General features: G+C 46.8%; 1 long non-coding RNA gene and 2 other non-coding genes across 3 annotated transcripts in view; 1 reads left to right on the top strand and 2 right to left on the bottom strand.

Annotated features, from left to right (window-relative positions):
- Positions 1-10308: 10308 nt before the first annotated feature.
- LOC134475748 (uncharacterized) overlaps positions 10309-21997 on the bottom strand; it is a 30324-nt gene continuing 18635 nt past the window's right edge. Inside the window, exons 2-3 of the long non-coding RNA XR_010046978.1 lie at positions 16493-16580; positions 10309-14443 (exon numbers count right to left, since the gene is read on the bottom strand). This is a non-coding gene — a long non-coding RNA (uncharacterized LOC134475748). The remainder of the gene's footprint in view (positions 14444-16492; positions 16581-21997) is intronic.
- Positions 21591-21673, top strand: Trnal-cag (transfer RNA leucine (anticodon CAG)). Its single transcript has one exon. It is a non-coding gene; the product is annotated as a tRNA-Leu (tRNA).
- On the bottom strand, positions 21904-21986 carry Trnal-cag (transfer RNA leucine (anticodon CAG)). The gene has a single exon. It is a non-coding gene; the product is annotated as a tRNA-Leu (tRNA).

The following is a 21997-nucleotide window of genomic DNA, read 5'->3' as shown; positions in this document are numbered from 1 at the left end:
TGGATATAATCAAACAAAGACAGGTAAAATTAAGGATGCGGAAAAACTAAAGCCTTCATAAATCAATGGCAGGGGGGCTGGGGATTTAGCTCAGTGGTATAAGCACCTGCTCTGCAAGCAGGCAGTCGTGAGTTCAATCGCCGGTACCAGAACAAAGAAAAAGAAATCAATGGCAGGAATGTAAAATGATACATCCAGTTAGAAAACAAAACAGTAATGCAAAAAAGTCAAACATAAATTTTTCCTACTAAGCATCAGGTATACTCCTAAGAATACTTACCCAAGAAAAAGGGAAATATATTCACATTCAAAAACTTGAATATGAATATCCATATGAGCATTATTCATAGTAGTCCAAAACTGAAAACAACCAAAGAAGTCCAGTGACAGAAACAAATTGTGGTATGTCCATACAATGAAATATTATTTAGCCCTAGGAAAGAATAAAGGGTTGGGGTGTGCTATAACATGAGTAAACTTCAAAAACACTATGCTAATAAAAGTAACCAGACACAAACTGAAGCCAGGTGTAGTGGAGCATGCTTTTAATCCCAGCACTCAGGAGGCTGAGGCAGGAGGGTCATTGCAAGCTGGAGACCAGCATGCACTACAAAGTGAGCTCAAGGCCAGCCGAACTGCATAGTGAGATGCTGTCTAAAAAAAAAAAAAAAAAAAAAAAAAGACAAAAAAAAGACCACATATGTTGGGAGCCGCGGCCAACACCGGTCGCCTTACTTGGCGGACGTAGGGCCTGTGGGTGGGAGCGGAGCCTGAGCTAGATTGCCCCTCCCATCGAGTGAGTCAAGTTGGCGCCTGCTTCCTGCCCCCTGATTGCGCTGGCGACTTAAACAACCCGCTCTGTAAGATAGTCTGCCTAGCAACAACTGATGTTAGCCAATCAGCCCGCATCGCGCGCTTTGAACTGATTGGCCACTGTCACCCTATAAAAGTGAATGCCTCTCCCGCCACGAGACAGGAAGCACAAAGAGAGATAGAGAAAGTCCACCGGCGAGAAAGGGCTGGTGGCAGAGAGGAGGCCTCGCGGGGCCCACACGGAGACAAATAAAGGCAAGGTTGCACACCGCCAGACTTTGTCGTGTGTCTTTCCTGCCGGCCGGGAGCGACCCCGACACACATATTGGTCATTTATACAAAACCCAGGAAAAACCAACTTACAGAGATAGCAGTTAGGTTCATTGCTGACTGGGAATGGGTTGGGAAAGGAAAATGACTGAAAATTAGGCATAAGGAACCTTTCTGGGGTCACAGAATATTCTAAAATTAACTTGTGATGATGGTGGTATAGCTTTAAATTTTCTAAAAATCAGGGGCTGGGGATTTAGCTCAGCAGCATAAGTGCCTGCCTTGCAAGCAGGCAGTTGTGAGTTTGATCCCTAGTACCGATAAAAAGGAAAAAGACAAAAAAAAAAAAAAGAAATCAGATTTTCTAAAAATCACTGAATTATGCATTCAAGATAAAAGACTTGGATAAAATTTTTAAAAATGCATCACAATTTGTTTCCCTATTTACTGTTGCTAGATACATGGGATGTTTCCAGTGTGGAACTGTTGTAAACCTTAATGCCACAGACACTGTTGTACTGAGACAGGATAGAAGACATAAAGATAGGAAGAAAGGGGATTTTTAAAAACCCAATATTTTTTCTCCCTTATTGTCTGAAAACTTTGAGTCTAGGCTATGCTCAGCTGTGCGCATAGACATGTTAAACATCTAAGGAGCACCAGCATGGTAAGGCTTATTAGCCCCAGACTTACCCAGTCTCACCCTCTTTCAAGACTGAGGACATGACTTATAGTCAGGGGTTGTGCAGAGAACAATTAGAATCAGGACATGGAGTTACAATATTATTTTTATAATGGTCACCAGAGTTAACACAAGAAAATGCAGCTAATCTATCTGCAACACCAAAAACATAGAATATTTAGTCAAGGGCCTAAATCCCACAGCAATGTCCCACATGAGTCCAGATGAAAACCCAGAGCTCATGATAATACTTCCCATGAGTCCAACTGGAGGTCCAGAGCCACAAAAAGGACTCAGGCCAGTCTCTTTTACGGATCCATACCAGGAAGGCCCAAAGGTCAGCAGAGGAAGCCAGAAAGTCCATTCCAGCGGTGTGAAGGAGCTGTGCTGGGGGGATGAGGGTTTTACGCTGGAGCCAAGAAGTCACACTCACAACAAAGACCAGGGCTGTCCTGAAAGGCACCACAGCCATCCTCAGCAACACAGAGGCCACAAGCTCCTCCAACGACAAGCATAGTCAGGTACATGCCAGGAAGCCCACGTGACGAGTTCATCCTGGAGACCAAGTGGCACATGTCTTCCCCTCTGTGAGGACCAGAGCTCCTCCAGGAGAACCAGCAGCTCAAACAGCAACTTGAAGGAGAGCCCACAATGCCTCAATGCATTAACGCCTTCCTTCTCCTTCTCCGCTTCTCTCTTTACGCTGGCCATAAAAAGGTGGGTCATCTATGCTCAGTGCCATGCTGATGTAATCCAGCTGGCATTAAGTTGACCACCAGTTCTTAATCCATAACAGCATGTTCTGGGTATGATGGTGCATTCCAGCACTTGGGAGGCAGAGGCAGGAGGGTTGCTAAAAGTCTTAGGGCAGGCCAGGCTACATTATGAGTTCAAGGCCAGCCTGAACTGCATAGTGAGACCCTATCTCAAAAAACAAAAACAAGGGGCTGGGGATTTAGCTCAGTGGCATAAGTGCCTGCCTTGCAAGCAGGCAGTCATGAGTTAGATCCCCAGTACTGATAAAAAGGAAAAAGACAAAAAAAAAAAAAAAAAAAAAACCAACTCGAGGACATCACAGTAAGGGATTTACAGAGACATTCAGCTACCAGCTCTTACAGCAGCCTGTGCCACACCCCCTAGCATGTGTGCCTAGAAGCCTCCAGTCATTGCCCCTAGACTGCAGTCACCTTGGATTTGTGTTGTGTGTGTGTGTGTGTGTGTGTGTGTGTGTGGCTTTTTGAGATAGGATCTCACTATGTAGTTCTGGCTAGACCTGAGTTCACTTTGTAGCCCAGGCTGGTCTCAAACTCACAATGATCCTCCTGCCTCAGTCTCCTGAGTGCTAGGATTACAGGCATGAGCCACCATGCCCAGCTAGTCACCTTGTATTCTGGCAAAGCCTCTACAAAACTGAGACTGTCGCCTCTAAGCAGGAGCAATCAGCTAATTACTACTTAACTGAAGTAATTTTCAGTTTGTAGAGACTGCCAGTTGCAGGTTTTACAATATCCAGGTCTAGACCCACTGGGGCAATGCCTAGAAATCTCAAGAAAAGCAGAGCCTTGCAAGCTACCCCTTGATGATATCACCCCTCCCCATTACAGTCCTTTTGTGGAAACTGAATTGCCCCCCAAGCTACAGGAACTAAGAGACCAAGACTGGATCATTAACCACCAGACTCTGGCCCACCTAGGAGATCCAGAGAAGCTGGCCTCAGCATTTGCAGCAGTCCAGTCTGAAACCCTGCATCAGAGCAGGCCCTCCTGTTGTTTATGCTGGAGTCCTTTCCATTTTCTCTACCTTCTAACTCTGTCTAGCAATCTGCCTGTGCTTCTCACTGACACATTGTAAAACTCTGTTTCCAGGACATGAGTCAGGAGCATATTTGGTACCCTTATTTGAGGTCCCCATTTCCTCTTTAGGGAACCCTGGGTCCTTTGATGATAAGTACTTCCTAGTGGCTTTGAAACTGAGTACTCTTTTCTCTGTCTCTCTCTGTCTCTCTTGTCTTTCTTTTCCTCCTGCTCCTCCTCCTCTTTCCTCTTCTTCTTTTGGTTTTGGTTTTATTTTGAGACAGGGTCTCACTATGTAGTTCAGGTTGAACTTGAACTCACTATGTAGCACAAATTGGCCTTGAACTCATGGTGATCCTCCTGCCTCAGCTTCCCTAATGCTGTGGTTACAGGTGTGTGCCACTGCCCCTGGCTAAAATGAATACTATTTCATGGTTGCTTTGCTTTGGGCCATTTTGGAAATCTTCTTTGTAAAATACTAATTCAACTATTTTTGTTGTTTTCTTTCTGAATTTTATAGGAGTTCTTTATATACTTATACTAAGAAGATTTTTTTTCTATCCTATTCTTTGTCTGGACTTTTCATCTTAATATCTTTTGATTAACACAAATTTTAGTTTTAATAATGTCATTTATTCATTTTCTTCCTTACAGTTATGTTGAGATTTCATTCAAGAAATCTTTACCTACTCCAAAGTCATGAAGATATTTTCCTTCACTGTTTTTACCTTTCATATTTAGATTAAGATTCTGAAATTTATTTTTATATAGAGTAAAGTAATTGATCAATATTTATATTTTTTCATTTGGATAACCAATTTATATTCTTTTCTTCCAGAAGTGGAGACTGAACTGAGGGCCTTTGCATTTAGCTACATGCTCAGCTCTTTTTAAAATTATTTGGAGACAAGGTTTGTTAAAATCACTAAGTTCCCAAGCTGACCTCAAACTTGTGATCCTCCTGCCATAGCCTCCCAGAGTGCTGTGACTGCAAGTGTGAACCACCAGGCCTAGCTCACCATTTTTCTTTTCTTTTTTTGTACCAGGAATTAAATTCAGAGCCTTGCACTTGCCAGGCAGGTACTATGCTGCTAAGCTATATCCCCAGACTGTTTTGTTTTTTTAAGACAGAGTCTTGCTATGTGCAGTTTAAGCTGGACTTGAACTCAGTGTGTAGCCCAGGCTGCCCTTGAATTTGAAGTGATCCTCCCGCTTCAGCCTCCTGAATGCTGGGATTATAGGCATGTGCCCCAACACTCAGCACCATGTTTCTTCTTTAAGCTCTGCAGTTTTATAGTAAGTCTTGAATCCCATAAATAAGCCCTACAGCTTTGTTCTTTTTCTTAAGATTGCTTTTGGCATTCTAGGTCTTTACACCTCCATGTAAGTTTTCTTACATGTAAGAACCTATGATATAAAAAAAAGATTATCCCAGGATTTTGACTGGCATTACACTAAATCTACAGATCAATTTGATGGAGACAGAAGGCCTCTTTATAATATTGAATCTTCCAGTCTATGATCATAGTATATTCCTTCATTTAACTTGCTCCACTTAACTATTTCTTAAGTTTTTTTTTAAAAAAGCAGGTGTAAGGCTGGGGATTTAGCTCAGCAGTGTAAGCGCTTGCCTGGCAAGCGAGACAGCGACATCGTGAGTTTGAACCCTGGTACCAAAAAAAAAATTAAAAATAAAGATAAAAAACAGGTCTTGCTATGTCCTATACTCAATCCTGCTACCTCAGTTTTCTGAGTAACTTGGGACTGCAAGTATGCACCACCAGCTACTCTTTTTCTTTTTCTTTTTCTTTCTTCTTGGATTTTTTTTTTCCCCTGCAGTGGGGATTGAACCCAGGGTCTCACCCATTGCATGCTAGCCATTGTACTATTGTATCCTTTAATTTTTTTTTTTTTTTTTTGTACGAGGGATCAAACTCACAGCCCCGTACTTGTAAGGCAGGCGCTTATGCCGCTGAGCTAAATCCCCAGCCCTATGTCCTCTATTTTTAAAGAAATTACTCTGCGCTGCATTTTATAGTGGTGAGTTTTTGTATGCCTATCAGACTGACTTTTAGGCTTTTCATTTTACACTATTGGCTGAAAAAATTTATCCGCATGTGGGGCTCTTTGTCATCTGAGTACTTTGAACTAAAGGAAACTGGAAGACCTCAGATGGCCCTACTGTCCCCTTTGTCTCTCCCAACATGAGTGCTGGGATTACAGGTGTGTGCCACCATGCTTGGCAACTATTTGATTTTAAATTTAAATGTTTGTGACTATTAATCCTGATAGGCCTCTCTGTTGGATTAAGAAACACCAGACAGATCAGCAGAGCATGCTCCGTGTGGGCTTGGGACACAGAAATGTGGCCTTGGGCACTAGATATGATCCCTCGCAGGTCCTCCTGGCATGTTCTCCTGCCCTGCCCACTGGCTGCCATGGCTTGGACAGCTTTCACCTGCAGCCACTTCCGCCATGCTGCTTCTGCTTTGGAGAACTCATGAGCCAAAGCAACCCTTTAGATTGTGGATGTCAGATAATTCATCTCAGCGATAGGAAAGTGATTAATTGTATTTGTATGCTGCTGGTTTACAGAGAGGTAGTTAACTTTTGAGCATTGACCTTGAATGCAGAAATCATGCTAAATTCACTTTTACTGATTGCAATAACTCATTTGCAGTTTTTTTGGGAAATGTCTCTGAATTCAGTTATATAATATGAATAATGACAATGCTGCTTTCCCCCTTATCTTTATGATTCTCTTTTTCTTGACTTATTGCATGGCTTCCACCTCTAGTACAATGTCAAAGAGAGGTAGTGAGCGTGTCTGAGTCAGTATCAGAGAACACACCCACGCTGTGTCCCAGAAACTGTTCTCTAGGTATGAAAAGATGCACTGAGACTGCAAGCATATCTATGCTTCAAATCTTTCTGGAAGGGTTTGTGAGGAACTTGTCACCACCACCAACGCCACATCTGATTGGCTGAGGGGTTGGATCCAAGCCAGTAGTGGTCACCCCAGCTCCCAGTGGTTTGACAACTCATGCAACAGAAACATCCTGGCATAGAGACAACCTGTCTTGTGACACTTCCAGGCTCACAGAGTAGAAATGCATCCAGCTTCTCACAGCAGCCCAAAGGGCCCGACTTGGATAGTGTGGGAAGCAGTTCGCCATTGTTTGAACAGGAAGGCAGCCCAGAGCAGACTTACTCTCTCTGACTGTTGTTCCCTGAGCATTTCATGGCCCGGTTTTCCTACTGCTTCCTCTTAGGACATCTTATATGCATCTCAAAAACTCAAACCCAGTCAGGAACACACCATGTATCTTTCTCATTCTGCCTGATAAGCCTTTTTATGCTTCTCACTAATGTGCTTCAAAAATTCTTTTTTTGTGATGGAAGTCAGCAAATCTACTATCAACCCTCTTGAGGCTCCCCATCTCAACTTTTGGGGAACCCTCTTGTCCTCCGTCCAGTGACAAAAAGACTCCCACACCAGAGGAGGAGGCTGAATGGCTCATAGAAATCCTGGTTCCACCTCTGTGCTCTCCCTATTCCCCAACTCAGTGATCTCAGGGCACTCTGTCCCTGCCTGCAAGGTCAGGCAAACTCTTCCTGGGTTACAGATGACTATAAGCCTGTGACCTCCCTCTCCAGGGAGGCTGTCTTTCCAGAGCACTCAGGCAACAGGAACTCTGCAAGAATCAGGCATCTCTGCTCCCTGGAGAGTCCTCCTCTTCCCTTGTCCTGAGTCCGAGAGACAGATCCCCATCCTGTGGCTGGGTGTTACCCAAAGCTCCCCCAGCTCCTTTCCCTGAATCTCCCTTCTCACCATCCGTCAGGAGCCAAGCACAAAGGCAAAAGCACCAAAAAAAAAGGCATCAGACCCAGTTCTGCACCACCCTGGTGTCCTGAGCCCAGGTAGTATTCACTACAGCAGTTGTTAGCTGCATGCTTCCCCTTCGATAAGAGTGTTATGTAGGTTCACTATTTAATTCCCACTCTTTGGGCAGGTACGTTTTTCCCTATTTTACAGAGAAGGAAACACTGGTGCCAGTCATTTGAGATGCTTGCTAAGGTCCACAGTTGTGTCACAATCAGGATTCAAACCTAAGTAGTCTGTTTCCAAAAGCATACATTCTACTCCCCCACAGAGGCCCTGGGCAAAGTCCCTCCCTTGGAACTTTGGCTTGTGCTGTTTCTTCCTGTAGCGATGCTCCGCTGTCCTCTCCTCTTGCAGAAGGCCTCCTGCCAGGTCCCACACAAGAACCTTTGCTAACGTGTCCCCAACACACCACACACCCATCTGTGGACAGCCCCTCTGTGGACAGCCAAGCTTCTGCTTCCCTCCAGCACAGGTGCACGAGTGCCCTATTGGTCATGACCTCACTGACTGCTGAACCAGGAGCATTTCCAGGCAGCCTCAGGCCTGGGCCATGTGTCCTCGAAGCCTCCATCATGGCAGCAGGCACTTAGGGGTTCAGTGTTCCCAAGAGACCTTGCTTACGCCTCCCTCATGCTTGGGACTCCGGGTAAATCGGTCTCCCTCTGTAACCTCAGTCTCCCATTCTTAGCAAAGTCTTTCTCCTTTTCTTCCAGAGGCTCAAAGTCCCATCTGTGGCACAGGGGACTTCACAGGGGACCTTCCCAGGGCACTTTATACCAAGAGACCTGGAGCCCCTGAATGGGCCACGGGTGCTTTTTAGGATGCTAAGTTGGGCTTGGACTATCCCGGAGGAATGTCTGAGTCATCTTCCTGCCTGAGATAAAGAAAATTCAGAAAAAGACCAAGGGCCTCTGTTTTCCTGTGCAGGCCTCAGGAAAATGATCTGTAATCAAGGTCTAAAGGTCATAGTTTTTTTTTGTTTTTTTTTTTTTGTCTTTTTCCTTTTTATCGGTACCAGGGATCGAACTCACGACTGCCTGCTTATAAGGCAGGCGCTTATGTCGCTGAGCTAAATCCCCAGCCCAAGGTCATAGTTGTTGAACAGAACTGTGCACTGTGCTGTATGTTGTCCAAGTTGGGAGGCTGGACAAGGGGACAGGTGGGTCACAGGCTGGGGGCAAAGCAAGGGCCAGATCTATGGCTGTTCCCTCTCCAATCCTCAGATCCCTCATCTGTAACATGAAACAAAATCACCTTGTCTTGTCACTTAGAGGAATTCATATGCAAGCCACATAGTCTATATGGGGCTATCACTCAGCAATCCAGGGAACCAGGATCTGTCACCGAGTAAGCCCAAAGAAGTCCCCCAAAAGAGGAGATGGGGACTGCAACTCAGCCCACTGAAGTGTGCTCTTGACTTTCATCACAGAAAAAGCATTTCAGGACTCACCATTGTAAAACATAGGCAGAATTATTAGGAAAAGTTGGAAAGTAAAGGAGACCTCGAACAGTTGAAAGAACGCACTCTGATAAAGCACAGTCCAGTGGACTGTTATCTCACATCAGCTTTCTTTCCTGTTTTTTCGTTTTTGTTTTTGTTTTTTTTCAGTACTTGGAATTGAACCCAGGATCTCTGCATTGAGCTGCATCTCCAGACCTTTTTAAAATACTTTTTATTTTCAATCAGGGTATCACTAAGTCACTAACTTATGCAATCCAGATTTAAACTTGTGATCCTTCTGACTGGACCTTCCATACCTGTCTTCAGTTCTGACTTCAGAGCGCCAGAAAAATTCCTATGTCTCAAGAGAATTTGGTTCCCATGAAGGTTCATCCCCTTGTTTGGGAAGAAGGCTGCCTAGGTTCCTTCATCCTGAGGTATTTGCTCTTGTTTGAAGGAGATGATCTCATGAGGCTCTGCTTGTCCTGGAGGCTGAGGCAGTCACAGGTTTAGGACAATAGCTGGAAATGTTTCAAGGCATCTCTCCAGGGGATTCTGGAGCTGGACTTTCAGAACCTGACCTGCAAACCCTGAAAATTAATTACTCTTATCTCGGTGTCCTGACCCTTGAAGAGGGGTAAGATAGGTCAGGCGAGTTTAGAGCTAATAAGCCTTGCAGTACAGACTCTCCTGAAGTGATGACCATGCAGGGCACCGAGAGGGGCTGCCCTTCAGTTCTAAGGTGATACCAGACAGAAACCAAAGGCAGCCAGCCACTTTCACTTACCCCCTGGGCATCTGCGTCTAGGTCCGGGTTACAAATCTCCACTTGTCTTGTTTACTCCCCATTTGGGGGGGAGTTAGGAGGTCAGCTAGTCTAGCCTGGTAAGTTCTGTGACTTGGTTTGTGCCTGCTATGTGCCACGGGGTCAAGCTGGGTCTTGAGTTACTGGAATCACAGGGAGGGAGGATAAGGACCCAGGTATGAATGATCTTGGGTGCGTTTGACTGGGTCTTACAACTGTAGTTTCTGTCTCCTTTCTGCCCACCTTTATTTCTTCTATCCTACGGCAGATCAAGGCCAAACATTGGTCAGTTTCCGGTTCACAATGTTATGCAACCAGTTCTCTTCTGCCCACCGTGCTGGGTGTGAAGCATCGAACCTTTTGCAAAAGAGGCAAGCCAGCCACTTAGAGAGAGGGAAGAGTCACTCTCAGGTCTGCTTCCCCAAGAGCAGAGCTTGGGATATTTACAGGATGACGCTGGGAAAAGGTGATTGGGGTCGGGAGGTGAACGGAGCCTGCAGGTACACAAGCAAACTTCATCAGTTGTAAACATCATGGCCCCACATTGGAGGTGTGTCCTACACCACTAAAATAGATGATTTTAAAGTTATATAAAGTCAAGTAACCATGAGAGGTCAATAGGTTAGGTCTGGCGGTTTATTCAAACTGTTGTACAGATGATGTCTAGCAACCTGGGAGCAAACTATTGTTTGCTGTTCTGTTCATCTTCAAGTAGGTCCTAGCATTCAGCAGGTGACAAATATACAAAAGGAATGTTTTAGTTTTCACTCAACGCCAGTGGCTGCGTACATTTGGGCTTTCCCTCTCTGAGCCAAGCTTCTATCTGCAATGAATACAAGGTTGTTTGAGCTCCTACATTAATATCAAGGCCCAAGGAGACAGTGAATCACAATAGGTCTGCAGCTACCAGAACTAAATTGGAGTGCTTCCCCTATTACCAGTGATCTGTGCACCGATGATGATTGTTTTAACCTCTCTAAGCATCAGTTTCCTTATCTGTAAAATGGGTTCAAATTTCTCCATCTTTCAGCCTTGAGACATCAATGCAAGAGAAGAATTTGGCACAGACTTGGGACATCACAGGCGCCCCATTAATCAAAGACAACTTCCAGGCATAAGGAGGAAGTAGGGGAGCAAGGAAAGGGTGGTTTCAAATATGCATTGAAGGAACCTAGGAGAAGATACAGCAAATCTCAGCAGGTTAAGCAGAGAGCTCCTTAGAGAGGGCGGACCTGGAAGCTCAGAGGAGCACACAGAGGGCCACACAGCTAGAAGAGGCTCATTAGACCTGCCCAGTGGGGCTGGAAGGCAGCCACAGGCAAGGGGCGTAGCAGACTCCCAGATGACCCTGGGCACGGGATGCGTTTCTCAGGGTACACTTAGGAAGTGCCACTTCCTCTCCTCCTGAGAAGACAACTGCACCTAAGGCAAACAAATATATAAATCTTAGTCTGAGCTCTTTTTCATTCAGCAAATGAGCTTTTTAAAGCAGACATCTGAGTGAGTTTATCCCTATGAATTCCCATTTCACTCTCCTGCATTAAGAATGAGCCCTGCACTGTGAGGCAAGACTGAGTTCTAGATTTTTCTGGGCCTCCATTTCCCCTCCTGTAAAATGACCAGATTCTACTCAGACAGATGCCAGGAATCATGGCTAAATGGAAAGAAAAGCTGGCACAGTAGCAGTAGCACGCTACTGAAAGTCTGTGCAAAAAGCCCCCAGCAGGGCTAAGTGCAGAAAGGAAGCAGGATCACCTGGGGAAGGGGGCTGGGCTCAGCTGTGGGAGGAGGGATTTGCCATTGTTTGTTCTTTTGTGCCTTTTGAAGGCCAAATTATGCAAATGTAACTTTTTTTTTTTTTTTGGTACTAGGGATCGAACTCAGGACCTCAACACTGGTCAGGTAGGTGGTAGGCAGCTGAGCAAAATCCCCAGGCTACAAATGTAATCTTTAAAAATAAAAATAAAGAGCTGGGATATGACTGAGATAGGATGATTTCTAACATGCAGGAGCCTCCGTGTTCTATCTCTAGCATTGCAAAAAATAAAAATACATACAATGTAAACAATAAAAACTCAATAAATAAATACGTCATTGAATACCAGCATTTGGGTATTTTTTAAAAAAATTATGTCACATTGATGGAACTTTCTGTTTCCTTTTAATACAAGTTTCAAAGAAGGAATGCATTTGAAGGCAGGATCTCTGATGCTAAGAGCAATAGGTTTGGGAAACAGAGGGGGAAATATGAGAAATTGGGAAAGACAAGCTTGTTGTGAAAGGCACAGATAGGAAAGTGAAAGTCTTTCTCTCCCCAGCAGCAAGGAAGTCACAGTCTAGGGAAGATTTCTGGTGACTCACTACAGGGTAGGAGAACAAAAATATGGAAAAGAGGAAAAAACAAAAGGCAAAGTGCCCAATTTAAATGTGCCTCCACCTGAGGCATGAGAGACTTCCTGAAAACACACTCCACTGTCCCCAGACTCACATGTGAGTGGGGGCTGACACGAGAGACCTCAGTGGCACAGTCAAGCCCCCAAGGACCAAGTGCTCAGCGGGCAGGGGTGGTGCCACTTCACAGTCAGACATCAGCAGGACAGAGCTGGCCCCTGAGCTGCAGTATCAGAGACAGGAGCTCAAGAACTGAGTGCTCAGCTCTAGTATCTGCGGAAGAGACTCTCGATTAAGGCTGTTCAGTCATTTGCTCAACTGGTAAATATTTCCAGACCAGGTACCAGGCTCTGAGATCCTTGTCCAGATGGAGCAGGGGATGGAGGGGGACATGCAGCACACACACACACACACACACACACACACACACACACACGCACGCACGCGCAAAACATGCGTATGAAGCCTCATGCAGAGGCTCCCAGTTTTAGATAGGGCAGTTGCCCCCATGGAGATCAAGAAAGGCAACTCCCTTTGGGAACGCCTGGCCAGTGGAGAGACAGCTGTGAGCCAAGAGAAAAAGCATCCACCTCCTTCAGCAACTATGAACTTTTTCAGGTTGCCTGACCTAGAAAAATATTGCATCAGAGGCTCCCTCTTTTATGAGGAGGTTGTTAAACCAAGACACTTGCTCTATTTATCTGCTGTGATCTTTGGGGAACAAAGGAGGCATCAGAAGTGCTCTTTTTTTAGAATGAAAAGTAGTGTTGATGGCTTTCCTTCCTTTTACAGTAAAAGTACATTTGGAAAGACAGGGCTCCCGTAGGGCTTCTCCAGTGGGGTACCAGGCACCTGATCTATCCTGTAAGGTGATGACCTACTGGGACTCAGCGAATCCACCTGTCACATGCCCAGCACCCCTGACAGACCCCACCCCTGCCCCTACCTACACTCAGGTCCCCAAGACGTATTACTGACCATGATGCTCCATGCGCTCAGGATCATTTGCTTGATGCTCATCAAACAAAGGAAATCACTTATTTTGGTTTAAGAAAATAAAAAAGGAAAAAGGATTTACTCAAAACTGGCCCCAAGGAGGTGGAAGGGCCTCTTGTGCCTCACAGCAGATGTGCAAGGGTTGTTTATATTTAGGAGCAGAGAGAGGGGGGATTCAGCGAGACAGTGCACATCTCCAAGCTTGCTTTATTGCTCTCAGTAATCTTCCTGCTCTCCCTTTCCTGTGGAAAGGAAACTGGGCCCTGACCTCCTTGGTCACTATTTGCATAGTCTGCCACTTCATCTGGGCTGAGGAGAGGAGCGGGTGTTGGTTATTTACTCAGCAGCAGGAAGTTTGGCAAAGCCAAGGCTGCTTATCTAAAAGGAGAAACTGCTTGATTTTTAAAGAAAAAAAATCCAACTTTTAAAATTCCATTTTCCCATGCTGCCAGTAGACTTAGACAGGTTTTCTAGAATCTGAATCCCAGCAGCCGTAGAAAAGGAACTGCAAGAAGCAGGCCTCCCAAAGTCAGAAATCGGCAGGCTATCTCGGGCTAGCAAAAGTTCAGAGGGAAGCTAGGAGCTTTTTGAAGATGAGAGAATTTCCGGAGGAAGTGTTGAAACTTCGGGTGGCTCTGTGCCTGTGGGAATGGCTGCGCCTCCAGCTCCTGCCTTCCCCCAAATTTCAGCCCTTCCTCCTGCCTTGGAGACCCCACATTGGTGGGCTCGGGCCTTGGACAGCCTGCAATGCTGAGTCCCACCATTTTAGGGTCTAGATCTGACCCTGGATGGCTGGAGAAATGGAGCAGCACCTGAGGAGGCTTTCATGCCAGAGCTAAAGAGTAAATAGGATACGTGTCCCTTTGTGTTTGCTTAGGACTCCCAGTCCCTAGAGAAGATGATGCCTTTTTATTTTATTTACTTTTGTGGTACCGGGTTTTGAACCTAGGACTTTTGCACTAAGCTACATTTTATTTCTTTTTATCTTGAGACAGAGTCTCATTGAGTCACTAAGATGTCCAGGTTGAGCGTTTTCAAACTTGTACTCTTCCTTGCCTTAGCCTCCTGAGTGCTGGGGATTTAATTGTGTACCACCTCACATGGAAAACACTCATTTTAATTCTCAAGCTCTCTAAACTGCTCAGTAGAACCTTAAGTTCTCAGATCCGTCCCTGGCAGTCCTACCTCAGGGCCTTTGCTTCCCACCTCGACTGCCCTCCCCTCCTCTCAGTCCACATGATCATACCCATTCTGCTCTACCCACTTTCTCCTATATGCCTTTTCCTCTTTGGCATCCTTGGAGTTCTTTTCCACGGGTCTCCTGTTTTCAGATGTTTTAGAGGTGAGCTTTGTAGGCCAGCATTTTCTGCAAGGAATATAACACAAGCCACATATATAATTAAATTGTTCTAGCAGCAACACTGAAAAAACACATAGAAACAGATACAATTAATCTTAAATTCATATTTTTATGAAACCAACACAGCTGAAGTATGATCATGTCAACATGTAACTAATGTTAAAAATAATAAAATAGTTTGTTTTTTGTCTTTGTATTGCCTCTAAAATCCAATTTTTATTTTATGATCTATTTCAGTTCAGATTAGTCATATGTCAAGTGTTCAATAACTACTGGCTAACTAGGGACTGCTATGTTGGACAGTGCAGAGCTGGAGTGCATTTGTCTTTGGGTTACATGTGGCCACATTTGCATTAGGGCTGGGGGTGCATCTCACTGTATTGCTAGCTATTGCCTAGCATTTGTGATGTGTGAGCTTCCATCTCCAGCAGTGGGTGGGTTAAGGGGTTCACATTAAACTGGTTTAAGTAAAAAACATTGATCCATGAAGCTGTAAAATCAGGGGTGATGGTCTCAACACCAAGGTAGATCCAGGTGTTCCAATCATGTTAATGCCATTGGAGATCTAGCTTTTATGTATTTCCCACTTTTCGTTTTAAGTTCTGGATGGTGTGGCAAAGAAAGCCACCAACAGTTCAGCCTCCTGAGCCCCACATCCAGCCTCTTGTCTCTAAGTGTTCCTTCCTCTAATTAGACCAGCTCCTCTTGGAAACAATGCTCCTTTCTGAAGCAATTGTGTTGTGGCCTGGCAAGTGGATCAGGCTGAGCATCCCGCTTCCCAGACTGGGAGGAGGGTGGTGGCAGTTTTACCAGACCTCCTGGGTCCGAGAGTTGGCAGGGGATTGTTTCCCAAGAGAAACCAACTGGCTGTTACTATATGGAAGACTGGGGTGCACAGTGTGGAGAGGGAGAAAAAGCAGTGAGGGTAAGGATTGGATTGAATCAAGAAGACACCTAAGACTCCTAAGAGGAGGTTGAGAATAGTCGGAGACGCACTGACTAACATGGCACATTCCAGTGAAGACAGATCACTGTAGCCTTAGTACAGCAGCAGGACCAGGGGCTTGGTGGATTGCAGGGAACCAAGAGAGAAGGGCCAAAGCAGCAGGAATGGCGAGAGGTCTGGTTTCCTCAAGCAGTACAGAAATTTGATCTATCAGACTGGTGAGACCATAGGAATGGCAGAACACTTGGCGTCTTACACCCTTGATGCTGCAGCCTCAGCCCCAACACTAAGGCTGGGCACCCTCAAATAAAGTTCTGCACTGGTACAACTCTAAGCAGAACACAAGAACCTCATAGTGCAGAAAGATGGAGCAAATGGGCCTTCCATAAGGTCTGGAGGGTCTGGACCCAGCCAGGGGGAAGGGCTGGGCGTGAGGTCAGAAATGAAGATTTCAGAGGAAAGCACATACACAGGGGTGGGTGCACCAGAGAGGCCACTGGGCTTCCTGGGATACATTAGAGAGGACAGAAGCTGACTTGAAGAGCCCAGAGAGTTTAGTCACCCACTCAACCAGCCAGCAACACATCCACCCACCCATTTGCCCATCTATCCATCCATACCTCCATTTTGAAGTACGTATCTAGATGTCCCTAAATCCTCATGCACTCGTAGGTAGGGCTTTGAGGAGGTGACTGGGTCATGGGTGTGTGATCACTGGATTAACTCATTGCCGTGTTTATAGCTGGGTACGGTGTTGGGAGGTGACTTGATGAGAAGAGGTGGATCACTGTGGGTGTGGCCAGAAAGGGTAAAACTCCCTCCTCCTCCCTTGGTCCTTCTGTTCTTCCTGCCTGCCATGTCATGATCTGTTTCTCTTCTGCCATGCCCCTCTGCCATGCTACCCTGCCTGGGACAATGGACTGGAACCTCTACAAACTATGATCCAAAATAAACCTTTAGTCCTGTAACTCACGGGAGTCCGATATTTTTCTCCAGCAACAAGAAAGTAGTTTAGACACCATCCCTCTATCCACTTGCCTGTTCATTCATTCACCCATCCATCTCTCCAACCATCCATCTCCCCACCCATTCATGCAGTGCTTACTTACCATGCCATATGATAGACACTGTGGTACCCATTAGTTCTGGTTCTATGATGAACAAGATGGCCAAGGTCCTTGCCTTCCCAGAGCTGAGCTGAATGAGAAAGAACATGATTGACAAATAAACCAGCAATTTCAAAGCTGAGACAGGGAAGCCAGCTGGCAAGTGAGAGGGAGATGGGGTAGGGTTATATTAGCCAGGGCACTGGGAAAAGATGTCTGAGCTGACACAGGAAAAATGAAAGGAACCAGCCCTGAACCGTGTGGGGGAAGATGGCTCCAGACAGAGAAAACAGCAAGTGCAAAAATCCTGAAGGGAAAACGTATTTTGTGTATTTGGAGATCAGAAAGGGGATGGAAGAGGGAAATGAGGTTGGAGAGGTGACTCAGCTCAGCTCTTGTGAGGCAGGCAAGAAGTCCTGGGTTGTGGTGATGATAATGCAGAGATTCTCCCTGCAAAGTTATATGGGCAAGGGCTGGGGATTTAGCTCAGCGGCATAAGTGCCTGCCTTGCAAGCGCACAGTCGTGAGTTTGATCCTGGTACTGATAAAAAAAAAAAAAGAAAAGAAAAGAAAAGAAAAGTACAGCCTCCATGAACTGCGGCCCAGCCATGCCAGCTTGCCTTGGAGCCAACTCACTAAGGACTGAAACCTCCAAAAACTGTAAGAAATAAACCTTTCGGGGCTGGGGATTTAGCTCAGCGGCATAAGCGCCTGCCTTGCAAGCAGGCAGTCGTGAGTTCGATCCCTGGTACCGATAAAAATGAAAAAGACAAAAAAAAAAAAAAAACCTTTCCTTTCCAAAAAAAAAAAAAGTTATAAGGGCAGGCGGGCAGATGAGACCTTGCCCCATGATACCGACCAGACATTAACATGGCATATTGCTTTATTTTGCTGGGTTAATAATCACGGAAAGCATTTCTCTGTTCTAGGACTCGTGTGCTTGGCATATATTAGCTCCTTTGGTCTCCTCAGGCATCCTTGGAAGCAGATAGTATTGCTAAATCCCTTCGGGGAAACTGAGGAACCAAGAGGCCAGGGGACTCCTCAAAGGTCACGGAGCTGGCAAATGGCAGCAGGAGGGACAGAACTCAGGCGGTTGCAGGGTCCCTGTGCTTGCACACTCAGCCACACTGCCTGGAGTTAAAATGGGCCCCGTGCCCTGCTTCCTAGAGGGGTAAGCGGAAGGCCACATCCATGCCTGACACATGCATGCCCCGATTCTCTTTCCGGGTGAGCCAAGTAGTGGGGGCACAGTAAGCAGCCCAGGCATCCTGGAGGAGAGCTCCTGTCCTTCTGTCCCCTCAGGTCACACTGAAATGTCTGCTGTCCATGTGATGCATTCAGGCTGGGGAAGAAACTGGGTCACCTCGGTTGGAGCCTTTGGTTCCAGGTCTAGGACCACAGAGCCTCCATCCCATCCCTGTTCATCAGCAGCTGCCTCATCCAGAGCAGCCCAGGCTCCCTCACCACCTTCACCCCTCAGTGGCCCGTATTCCCAGGCCAGGGCTTTGGCAGGGGCTCACTGCTGGCACCAAAGACCTCTGCTCTGCACCCACAGCCAAGGAAAACAGAGCCTGTGGCACAAAAGCTTGGCCCTGCTACCTGCACTGCTGTGCTGGGACAAGCCTCCTCTTTCTTCTACGTCTCCTCCAATAACAAGAACAGGACTAAAAATAGCACCTGCAGGTCCAGGCTGCCACATGAATTGGCCAAGTCCCGTAACTTGTTTTTAAGAGACATTGTAAAGAATATACTCAGCATAGGGCTAAGTATCCAGCATAGTGCTCAGCATACAGTAGTTCTCAAGAAAGCATCTGAGCCAGAAAATCAGGTTCCACTTCTCATCTGGGTGACTTTGGGTAAGTCACTGGCCTCTCTGTGCCCTGTTTTCCTCACCTGGAGAATGACAGTAAGCCCCATCACTCTAGAACTGTTGTGATCATGAAGTGAATAATGGATGCAGAGGAGGGATCTGCCAGAGCTCAGCTTCCTACGCCTTTCCCCCAGGCAAGGTGGTGATGGCGGCCGGGGTCACAGGAATGCCAGGATTTTCCCTCTCAGGTCCTTGGCAGAGTAACCACTAGGTAACCACCGGGCCTCTAACTCCTTTGGTACTGAGCAGGGCTGAGCACAGGGAGAATCGTTCTGGGAATTTCCCGGTTGCCATTAGGTTTTTCCAAACTGAGCTCAGGGATTTTCCTCTCCCAGGCTGGACAAATGCCCAGAGCAGGGAATGAGCAGAGATATCCCTTGGGGGCTGCTGTTGGCTTTTAGGCTGCTGATAAGGGGAGCAGGGAGTAAAAAGGTGTACTGCCCTTTTCCTTCCCATTTTTGGTCTTGGAATTTAGGGCTGAAAAGAGGACCAGGAAAGTGTCAGGGGAGGGTGGCTGACCAGTACCTAACAACTAGGAGATCCAGCTGGATGGGGAGCTGGTGCTGATGCCAGAAATAAGCACTCTCCCCACCTAGGCCAGGAGAACAGTAGAAGGACAGGGCTGAGCAGGACACAGCAGCACACACCTGTAATCCCTGCTCTAAAGGAGGCTGAGGCAGGAGAAGCACAAGTTTGAGCCAGTCTGTAGCTCAGTGTGAAGGCCCTGGACTCAATCCCTAATAGTACACTACAAAAAAGATGTTTTCTTTTGGTGAGGGCTGGCCCTGCCTAGTTTACTCTTCTCATAAAGGTTAGTGGTATAAGGGAGGAAGGGAGAGAGGGCCAGAGGCAGAAAGTGCGGGGATCCTATCCCAAAGAGCTCTCTTGGCCTGTCTGAGCTTGAGCTCCCTGGTGGGAAGGGGACTCAGGTGGCTTGGAGACGCCTGTTGCACCCTCTCTCCACATCAGCACCCACACACAGACCACCCAGTCAGCATGGCTTATCTGTCTTACCTCCAAAACACATAGCATAGCTTTGGGATTTTTTGTTTTGCTTTTGGTACTGGGAATTGAACCCTGGACCTTCACACAGAGCCACATCCTCAGCTATTTATTTATTTATGTCTTGGAACAGGGTCTCAATAAATCACTAAGTTACCCAGGCCGGGCCTGAACTTTTGATTCTCCTGCCTCAGCCTCCCAGAGTGCCAGGAATAGGTATATACACCATCACACTCGGCTACAACCTGGATCCTTAAGTACCTTTGGCAATCTCCACTTCCCTGGCCCAGCTGCCACTCTGTCTCCCCTTCCTTAGGCTCTGATTCTTCTCTTGGCCTCCCATGTGGCAAGAGGTCATTTTGAAGGGCATGGTGACCAGGCCACCCTCTGGCTTTAAAATGACATTCCACAAATTCCATCATAAAGCAGAAAATCCAAACTGCTGTCCCAACACCTCCCCCTCAGCCTCCTGCCCCCCTTATTTCTGCTGCACTGATCTCACTGGGCCCCCAGCAGGTCACACTTCTCTGGGCCTCTAGGCCTTTGCCCTAGCTCTGTACTCCAGTTGCAGTGCTGCTGCCCGAGGTTTGATCTTCTTGTCTCTTTCCTTTGCAACTCTGGGAAACCACATCCCTAACCAGCCTACTATGAAAGCCCCTAGTCACTTTTGATCACTGTGAAACAAGAATTTAAAGGTAAGGTCATGATTCAAATGAGCACATCAGAGATGCTAGTTAAGTCATTAAATAACAGGATAATCCGTACAGCGTTACAATGTATTGGAAGAAGAATTTAAAGACAAACATATTGACAATCAGGAATTCTAGCCTGAATTTATAAATAGATGGAAAACTGGTCAATATCCATAGGACAATAATCAATTGACCTCTACCCTCATACAGTTCACTAGCATCCGATGGACAAGACTCATTTACACGTGAAAACGAGGAAAGAGGGGTCTCTGTAGCTAGTCGAGTGCAGAAGATGGGACACCACGTTATCTTTTTGCCCAGTTCAGTCTTTCCCAAGCTTCCGGTACACATACTCTTCCTAGCATTTACCAGTCCCTAAATTTATTTATTCATCTGCTTCCTATCTTTCTCCCTTGGTTCCATGTTCAAATGGGAGTGGAAGTTCTGTTTTGTTCACAGCTTCCGGAAGGACACAGCAAGTGTTTAATAAATGTATGTCGACTGCCTTTTTGGTGTCCAGGAAAACTGGTATTTTAGAAGACACCAAGGAGATATATATCAGTGCAAACCGTAAAAGGAGTCAATTTCCGCAGAGTAGGGGAAGGATCTGCAACAGACATAGGGAGGGTTACATCGTCTTTCAAATAATCAGGATCTCTGCATCTCAGGCCCTGGGGGTCCAGGGCGCCTGGTCCAACGCTGGTAGAGAGAACCCGCCGTGAGTCAGGGGGTGCCTTTGTTTAGGAATGGCATCTCCAGGAGCCTAGGGATGGGGCGCCTGCGATCCCAGGAGCGTGCCTGATGCCTCTTGGAAATCCCGAGGAAGAGCGCCTCGCCGTGCTGAGGTTTTCTGGTCCCTGCACCCAGGCGGCGCGTGGGCAAGGCTAAGGTAGGAAGGAGGCAGAGGAAAGGAAGGAGGAAGGTGCTGCGGGGCCAGGAGAGGAGAGATGAGTCACGAAATGACGGAATGCAAGACGCAGGAAGCGAGGGAGGAACTCATGCACGGATCTCTCTCACACGCCTACTGTGTGCACAGGCACCGCGTGGGCGCTGGGGGACCTGCAGGAATGGGGCCGAACCGGCTGTGGGCGCTGCGGGATTCGGTGTAAGCTGGAGCCTGACTGAATGAATGAAGTATACTGACAAAAGGGAAGGGAATTTGCAGTCGACGAAGTTGGGGGGGGGGGTACGCGTACACATCTTACAATCCCGGGGGGCTTCGCCTGGTTAGACGGCAACGAAAGGGGACACTGTAACCCAGAGTGGGTCAGTGGGCGTCACGGCGACAAGCAGAAAACGCACACGGATCTGTGAAGCTGCTCGAAGGTACACAAGAATCAAAGATGAGGTGAACAGAAAATGCAAACGCGATAAGCCCCTGTTCTCGGGCCGAGCGCGCCCCCTGGCGGCCAAGACACTTCGCCCCGCCCCTTCGGGAGATCGCGTACGTCCGGCCCCTCGCGTCGCAGCGCATTACGCATGCGCACGCTGCAGAATTTCCAAAGGGGTTTGTCCAGAGAGAAGTAGCTAGGTAGTCAGGATGGCCGAGCGGTCTAAGGCGCTGCGTTCAGGTCGCAGTCTCCCCTGGAGGCGTGGGTTCGAATCCCACTTCTGACAAAGCTTAAATTTTGTTTTGTTTTTTTCCTGCTCACAGCCACCTATAAAGTGACTCCCTATTGGCATTACAGCTTTTCTTTTACAAAACCAGTACTATTTTGAAAAAGTTTTCTAACATGGCGTAGTTGACGAAGAAATCTCCATTTACACATTCTTTCCACATATCCTTCTCTTCGGCTTTTGAGACACAAATGCCTTTCAGTTTGGGAGAGGAAATAAAAGCTAGGAGTTGTCAGAAGTGGGATTCGAACCCACGCCTCCAGGGGAGACTGCGACCTGAACGCAGCGCCTTAGACCGCTCGGCCATCCTGACTTCCTGAAGCT

The sequence above is a fragment of the Cavia porcellus genome, unplaced genomic scaffold (assembly GCF_034190915.1).
Source record: "Cavia porcellus strain 051 isolate PalLab524CR breed Dunkin Hartley unplaced genomic scaffold, mCavPor4.1 scaffold_4, whole genome shotgun sequence".
NCBI classification, from domain to species: domain Eukaryota; kingdom Metazoa; phylum Chordata; class Mammalia; order Rodentia; family Caviidae; genus Cavia; species Cavia porcellus.
The sequence above is the reverse complement of the archived record's forward strand: the minus strand, read 5'-3'. Positions and strand labels throughout refer to the sequence as shown.